This window comes from Macaca nemestrina, chromosome 9 (genome assembly GCF_043159975.1).
Source record: "Macaca nemestrina isolate mMacNem1 chromosome 9, mMacNem.hap1, whole genome shotgun sequence".
NCBI lineage: Eukaryota > Metazoa > Chordata > Mammalia > Primates > Cercopithecidae > Macaca > Macaca nemestrina.
This window is the reverse complement of record NC_092133.1, coordinates 10,175,803-10,183,774: the sequence shown is the minus strand read 5'-3', so window position 1 is coordinate 10,183,774 and position 7,972 is coordinate 10,175,803. Positions and strand designations below refer to the sequence as shown.

Here is a 7,972-nt window from a genome sequence, read left to right as displayed (position 1 = left end):
ACTCACTACATACTCACAGGGAGACACTCCTGGGACACCTAGCACCTGCCCAGTGCAGTGCCTGTCCAGGGCTGGGGTCAGGGACCGACAGATCTTTGCAGAATAGTGCTCGGTTTGAGTTGCCCCCAGGTACAGCAGGAGGTCGGGAGATAGGAGAATGGCAGGAAGGGAGGCTGGCGAGGAGCCAGGGCCTGGTCCAGGGCTGGTGCCGACCTCAGTGCGTGAACCGCACGCTGTGGGCCTTTGGAGGCTTAGAAGCCATGGGGGACGTGACCCAGACATCCGCTGATGCCAGGTTCCCAAAGACACAGCGAACAAGCCTCACCCTGAAAGGGGCTTCTTTGAGGGTCGAGAAGAACAAAGCGGGAGGAACTGTTTTGTCTTTGTGGCTGAAAAGATTTGCAGCCCCAGAGGAGCAGCAACGCAAAGATCATCCGAGAAAGCATAAACCGCTGAGAACATTCTCCCCTTCCGAGAGTCCTTTGAAAAACGAACAAGCCCCCGTGTACCGGAAAGAGCGCGGACCCTTGGATGCCACCTTGTAAACAGGGCTGGGGGCATGTCCAGCTCTGCTCTACAACAATCGCCCTGTGTTGTGGGGGAGTGTGGACAGACCCCGTGCTCCTGTTCACTGGAAGGCAAGTGGGAGTTAAGTTTCCCGGACTTCTTCTGAGCACCATTATCCGGGGGTAGCGGGCGTAGCCTCTGGAGCCTTGGCCTGTGCAGGTGTTTGCTCCGCACTTGACACTCCCCAGCCGGGCGAGGTCTCAGGTGTCCGAGGGAAAACTCCATTCCTGCAGCCCCACCAGGCTCGTTGAGGGCCTGGGCACCAGCATGCCTCGGGGAGGGCTGAGCCCCAGGCCTGGGCAGCGGTGCCCAGCAGACCCTGGCGTGTGTGTCCTCCTGGCTCACCTGGGGCACCCTGCCTCCCCGTTAGTGTTGCTCTGTCTGGCTCTGTGACCAGCCCAGTCTCAACATCGAGGTGGCCTGTGGTCCTCACTGGCCAAATGGACTCTCCCCTGGGAGTTTGAATCTGTAGCAGCCACCTAGAGAAGGAGGATAGGTGGACTCCCAGGAGCTCCCAGCCGTCTGAAGCCCAGTTTCGCCATGGGCTATCCAGTATCCTTCCAACATTGGCCTTAAGTTTCCACCAAGAATCCTAAATGGAACAGAAGATTTGGGGCAATGAGGTCCGCCAGGGTGTCTCTAGGACACATGCTTATGGGACCATGGAGGGCCTCATGGAAGTGGGGGCTTTTCCTCTGGGCTGATACATAAAGGTATTGACAGGTGAAATAGGGAGGGGGTAACGCTGTTGCCAGGTGGGAAGATAGGGCCCCGGCATTTGCTGGCTCCTCCGTGCAGCCCCCTGACCTACTGCCAGAAGGGGGGAAGGGGGAAGCCCTCCCGAGCCAGGGGCCATGCTTGATCTGTCTCCTTTGACACTGAAGTCACAGGACTGTTCCACCCAGAACAGCAGGTTGGGGGAACCCGGGCACCAGCATGTCTTGGGAAGACTGAGCCCCAGGCCAGGGCAGGAGTGCCCCATGTCACCATCCCTCAGCCCAGCATGGCAGACTGTGACCATTTGCCTCAGTTTCTCTAATGCCATCTGCTCTTCACCTGAGTCAAGGGGATAAACTAGAAAAACAAAGCCCCCCCAAAATGTAATCTCAGCATGAGGCATGGTGTTTTCACAGAAACAGCATACATGGAGACTGAATTCTAGAAGCTGCAATCAATAGGCCAACTCCCTCCCCAGGGGCATCAAGGGCTGCCGGGGGTATCTTGGGCCCACCTATGCACGGGCATTTCAGGGGTCACAGGAGGTGAAAAAGCAGGCTTGGCTTCAGGTTTAAGGACCAAGAGAGACTCACTATGCTGTTGCCCCAAATGGTCACTTTCAAACCCACCAGTGTCCTCCAAAAAGCCTGCTTATATTTTTAAACATCAGGGTCAAATGTTTTAACAATAAATTCTTGTCCCGCAGTGAATAATTTGCTTTAATTTCTGTGGGATTAGTAGTCATGGAAAGCTAGAGCTTTCCTTGCCTGTACTAACTGTCACTCCTGACGCTGTAAGGACGGGATTAGGTACAGCCAGATGATATTTATACACAACAATTTTTCTGCTAATAAAATGCCCTACAGATTCTCATGCAGCCCCAGCTTCACATGTCAGAGATTGAAAAGAGCTCTAATCTTGACTCTCCCTCCACCCCCAGAATGAGAAGAGCATCTTTTTAACCCCCATTAAACAGTAGAGGAAGCTGAGGTTTAGAGATGGCAACAGGGTGCTCCCCAACTACTCCCATGGCCAACCGAACAGGGACTGAAACCCAGGTCTACCCTCGGGGAGGTGACAGGCACCCTCCCACCCTCATCCCTCTTTCCTTTGGAGGATCAGCTCCAGATCTTGCCGTGAGTTGAAGCAAGAGATATTTACACACACACACACACACACACACACACACACACACACACACACGAGTAAGATGAGGCCTCACCATTCCCAGAACACACTTAGCTTACATTTTCAGGTGTTGGAACCCCCGGAGCCTCACAGCAGACCATGCCCGCTGCCAGGAGCTGCAGCGGTTCCCCTTTTGTGGTCAGGGAGGCCGTGGAACCCTGGGTGACCCTGTGGCTTCCCAGGCTGCAGGTGGGATTGGGCCAGGGCACTGCGAGCCGCTCGCCCAGGCCAGGCTCAGGAGATGGAAGCTCCGCGGGTTCACAGTCGTCTGTGAGAGCAGAGCTGAGGGGAGGACGCAGACTCTAGCCTGACCTTGGGCTACCTCTCAGGGTTAGGCCACCGCCTCTGCTGCAGACCCAGGCAGCGCCCAAAGCCTGTGTCCCTCCGCTGCAGTGAAACAGAAAAGAAAACGGGGCTGCGGTAATGCCTGGAGCCAAACTTTCAGGGAGACGCCCAGCTCCCGACACCTACCCTCTTAAAGTGCGGTTGAATTGAATGAGGCTAAAGGAAGTAACAGGAACCCCGGCCTGGAGGAGGGAACACGTGCTACGGGCCTCAGAGGGTGGCAGAGGAGGTCTGCAGGGGCGAGAACCTCGGACAGAGCTGAGGCATAGGTAAGCAGTGCCCGGCACAGCAGCCTGGTAGATGGGATTGGGGCGGGCAGCGGGGAGAGGGGAGAGGGGTCCGCCTGGGTCCACACCCCAACACCCACCAGGGGCCCCTGGGAACCAATCAAGCCCCCAGCCCAATCCCAGTTTCCCCAGGCCACTGCTGGAACAAAAGGCCTCACTGCAAACAATGGGCCCTTCCTGCAAATGCCCGCTCGGGGCTGGGCACAATCGCTGATTCATAAGCCAGGTAGGGCCTGCAATACCCAGGCTGTGTCCAAGGAGGACACCGACGGGGACCTGGCGAGGCCAGCGTCTTTGGTGGGGAAAGACTGTCCCCTGGTGGTCGACAGGGGCACTGCGCAAGACCGAGGCTCCCAGACTTCAGGCAAGGATGATGGGGGAGAGCCAGGCCTTAGAAGTCATCCCACCCTATGGACGGGGAAACTGAGGCCCAGAGGCATGCAGAGACTTGGCTCGGACTGTTTTCTTCAGTATGAGATAGGATTTGAAGGGAGAAAGTGAAGGAGTTATTTCACCTGATGTGTTCAGTGCGGAGTGAGGTAGTTGGGATTTAGAGGGGAAAGCGAAGAAGGACTTATTTCACTCAAAGTGCAGAGTGAAGAAAATGAAGGAATAGGAAGTAGCCGGGCAGTGGGTCCTGATTTGGCTGACACTGGCTTCCTTCCAGAGCCCAGGGACGCATCCTTCCGAACCTCGCATTCAGTGAGGTCACCTTGGTGACTTGAAATCGGACACGGTGGAAGTATTTACACCATGGACTTCAGCAAATGCAGCCGGGCCCTCCCCTTTTCCAGGAGAGCCAGGTTTAAGACATTTGCCAGCACACCACACTGCCCAGCCACCAGTCTGAGCTCCAGAGCTGTGGGTTATCGGCAAAGGATGTGATCTCATCGAACCTCAGTTTCTGTATCTATAAAGCAGGAATCTATCACTTATGAAATATCCTGTGCAGGCACAATCCTAGGTGTGGAGGATACAATACAACATAAGTAAGGTAAAAGTATCCATCTGTGTGGAGCTTGTATTTTGGCTGGAGAGACAGAAAATAAACAAGGGAACTATAATGATAGGTCATGTTATAATACATGAATGATGACACAGCCAGGTGAAAAGGCAATGATGGTCATTAAGTTCAAGATGGGGGAGGGGATGGGGTGAGGGTTGGCCTGTCTGAGGAGGGGCATTTGGAGTGCTGGAGCAAGCCATAGAGGACAGGAATTACTCCAGTCAGAGGAAACAGCAAGGACAAGGGCCCCAAGATGGCAGGTGCTAGAGACTCCATGCATAGAAAAAGCCAGCCATCCCCAGTGCTGTAACTGAGTGGCCAGTGGTGGGAGATGAGGTCACAGACATGGAGGGGGCATACATGGGGTGAGCATTTCAGTCTCAAAGCCCCAGGGGGTTTTGCAGAACAAAGTGATATGATCTGATTTGCAATTTAAAATAATCTTTCTGAGTTCCTGGGGGGTAAAAGACTGGCAAGGAGGGTGTGAGGTGGGGCTGGGAGCCCAGGGAGCTAGGTCGGGGCCCCTCTGCTAAGTGAACAGGAGAGAACAGTGCCTTGTGGTTTCCTGGCATTTAAAGCGAAGGTTTTAAGTCTCATGGGTGCCTCACATCTTCAGGCATTCCGGAAGCCCCTTCCTCCCACTCCTGATTGCACAATAACCTTTGCCCTCTGTGGGGTATCATTCTGTGTGTATTCGTCTTCATCTGGGTCATGTCTCCCACTTACTTAGTGAGGACCTGGGGCTTACAGATATGTGGAGCCTACTCGGGACACAGCCAGTGAGCAGGCTCTCAGCCTCTCAGGCTCCAGGCCAGTGGGATGTGGCCTTGGAGGGCCTGGCTGGTCACAGTCCCTAATCAGCACACAGCTCTGGGCTTCCTTTCCACACCTCCCATGCCGCTCTCCAAGCGGCTCTTTCCCCAGCTACTGAGACCTTCTGGGCCCTTTCCCTCATCACCTCTCCCTGCCTAGGACCCTTCCAACGTCCTCAAATTCCAACAGGAGTGAAGAATCAGGAGGCTTCCTCCTGGGGGATGCCTTTACCTGGATGGGCGTGACCCAGGCTGTTCTACCTGAATCCATTAACTCCCGAACCATAAACCACAAATTCCTCAGGGCAGGAGTCATGTGCATCTCTGTGGACTTGAGGGTCTGGCCCCAAGTAGGGGCTTGCACATGTTGTTAGCAATAATGACAGCTGGGTTTATGATGCAGATACTGTGTCAGGCAAGGTGCTGAGTGCTTTACCTGTGGTTTCTTATTTGACCTTCACAAGCACCCTGAGAGGAAGTTAAGGTTATTATCCTTCTTCAGCACTGGGTACATTATCTGTGGGGTGCAATGTAAGATTAAAATGTGGAGCCTTTGTTAAAGATTGTTAAGAATTATTAACAAATTATTTAAAATTTATTAAGAATTTCAACAGCAGAGCATTCAAGCAAGCATGGGTCCATCTAAGTACGACTGTGCAGGTCGAATGCCTATGAAGTAAACTCTGTCCCCATTTTACAGATGAAGAAACTGAGGCTTAAAGAGGTTAAGTAATGTCCCTGTGGGTCATGCAACTGGGAAATAGCAAAGTTGAGATCTGTGTTCTTTATTACAATCTTTGTAATAGTTAATTTTTTGCATCAACTTGACTGGATCACAATGTGCCCAGATATGTGATCAAACATTATTCTGAGTGTTTCTGTGACAATGTTTTTGCAACATTTATCTAATTGGTTGAAGACCTGAATAGAACAAAAAGTTCAGTTCTCTCAAGTAAGAGAATTCCTCCTGTCTGACTACTTCAGAATTGGGACATTGGCTTTTTCCTGCCTCTACGCTACAACGACACCATCAGCTCTCCTGGTTCTCAAGCCTTCGGACATGGACAGGAACTACACTATTGGCTGTCCTGGGTCTTCAACTTGCCAACTCACTGCAGATCTTCGGATCTGTCAGCCTTATAACCGTGTGAGCCAATTCCCTAAAATAAATATCCTCATTTAAATGTATTTCCTATTGCTGTTTCTCTAGAGAACTCTAATACAACCCCATACAAAACTACATCACACTAGAAGAACTGGGTTAAATTGAATTAGGAAAAAGAAGAAGATTAAACTTATATGCTCATAATTTGGGACTTTCATGTTTGTAATTCTCTGCTAAATTCTCTCAATGGCCCATCTCATAGAAGAAGAGCAGAACTCCATGACTCCTAAGACTCTAGGTGCCCCTCAGTCTGTTGCCACCAGACCTCTTCTCTTACAACTCTCATGCTCATTCATGTGTTCCAGCCACACTGGCCTCCTTGATACTCCTCAACAGGCCAGGCAGGTCCTGCCTTGGGGCCTTTGCACGTGCTGTGCCTCTGCTTGGACTGCTCTCCTCCCACCCATCCACGTGGCTGCCTCCCTCCCTCACATCTTTACTCAGCTGCTGCCTACCTGGGGAGCTCATTCTGGCCTCTCCATCTCATATGCTCCACCCCTTCACCAGGCTCCCCATCCCGTCTGCCACTTAGCTCTTGTCACCACCTGAGAGAACAGATTTCACTTCTTTTTCTTGTTATTTGTAAGCTGCAGGAAAACATGGCTCTGTCTCCAGGACCTAGAACAGTGGTAAACATGGGAAGTAATTATGTGTGCATAATTAGACAGTTGAGGAAGGGACCTTGGGCCAAACCGATGATGCTGTTTTGAGTGTGCACCCTTATGCTGGCCGGTACCTGCTGGCCCAGCCCTGGAGACCAGGAAGCTGCCCAAGGCGATTGAATCACTCGAACAGCTGCCTCTGCCAGGGAAGGAACATGCCAGATTCCACTCCCTCCAGGCCTCCTCCAGGGCCTCAGTGCTGGAAGGCAAGGCTGCCTCCAGGTTCTGGTAATCACAGACTCCTGAGAACTAAAGACCAGCCCGGCTCTGGGAAGAGTCTTAGACCCCTACGTACCTGGGGATGTTGTAAGGTCTTTCTAGCTACAAAAGAGTCCATCTCCCATGTCCTATGAAAGATTCCTCCCCAAGGGCTGTAGGAACTTGAGTGTGGGTTTTTAGCTTCCTGGGCTAGTGCTGCCCCCACCAGGGGACCTTGATCTTGTTCTCCAAGAAACACTGAACCAGTCCTTTTCAGTAGGCCCAGGTATTCGCTCCTCTGTGCCTGGGAGACCTGAGCCTCACCCCTTGAACCCAAAATGGCAAGAAGAGGCATCTCTGCAGTGCCTTTGATGTTGCAATGTCATCTTACCAGCAGTTCCTGCAGACATGCAGTATTGGCCTGCACCATCCTGCCTGCCAAGGAGCATGGGGCTTGGGATTTGTTTGCAGGCACTGAGCCTATGATGGGACACTGGGCTCGATGTCCTGGTTGGGTCTGTTTTCCCAGACCACACTCCAAGTTTCCAGGTCCCCCTACTCATTCTGTCTGTCCTGTCCTTCCTGGCTCTGCGGTCGCTGGAGAGGAGAGGGCATGCCTCAGAATGCCAGCACTGGAGGGGCCTGCAGGATCTTCCAGCCCACAGGAAGCCCAGGCCCCAAGAAGCAAAGTGACCAGCCAGAAGCCCCAGGGCCAGCGCTGGACAGGCTGGACCCACGAGTGACTGGAGCCTGGCTGGGTCATAACACACCTCTGTTCTCCGTACCTTCTCCTGTCCATGAGGGGGAGGTATGAGGTCAGGAGTTTTCAAACGTTTTGTTTAAGCAAGTGAACATTTTTGTTCAAAGTAAAACTAACATGAAAGCAAATCTACAAATCAGATGTGATGGTTAATTTTATGTGTCAACTTGACTGGGTTAAGGGATGCTCAGCTGGCTGGTAAAAACTTTCCAGGTGCATCTATGCGGGTGTTTCCGAAGAAATTCGCAGGTGAATCAGTGGACAG

General features: G+C 52.5%; 1 long non-coding RNA gene across 1 annotated transcript; it reads left to right on the top strand.

Moving 5' to 3' along the window:
* The first annotated feature begins 2,479 nt into the window (after positions 1–2,479).
* On the top strand, positions 2,480–6,087 carry LOC105470058 (uncharacterized). The gene is made up of 4 exons (XR_980244.2): positions 2,480–3,086; positions 3,772–4,098; positions 5,526–5,646; positions 5,907–6,087. It is a non-coding gene; the product is annotated as an uncharacterized lncRNA (long non-coding RNA).
* Positions 6,088–7,972: the final 1,885 nt, after the last annotated feature.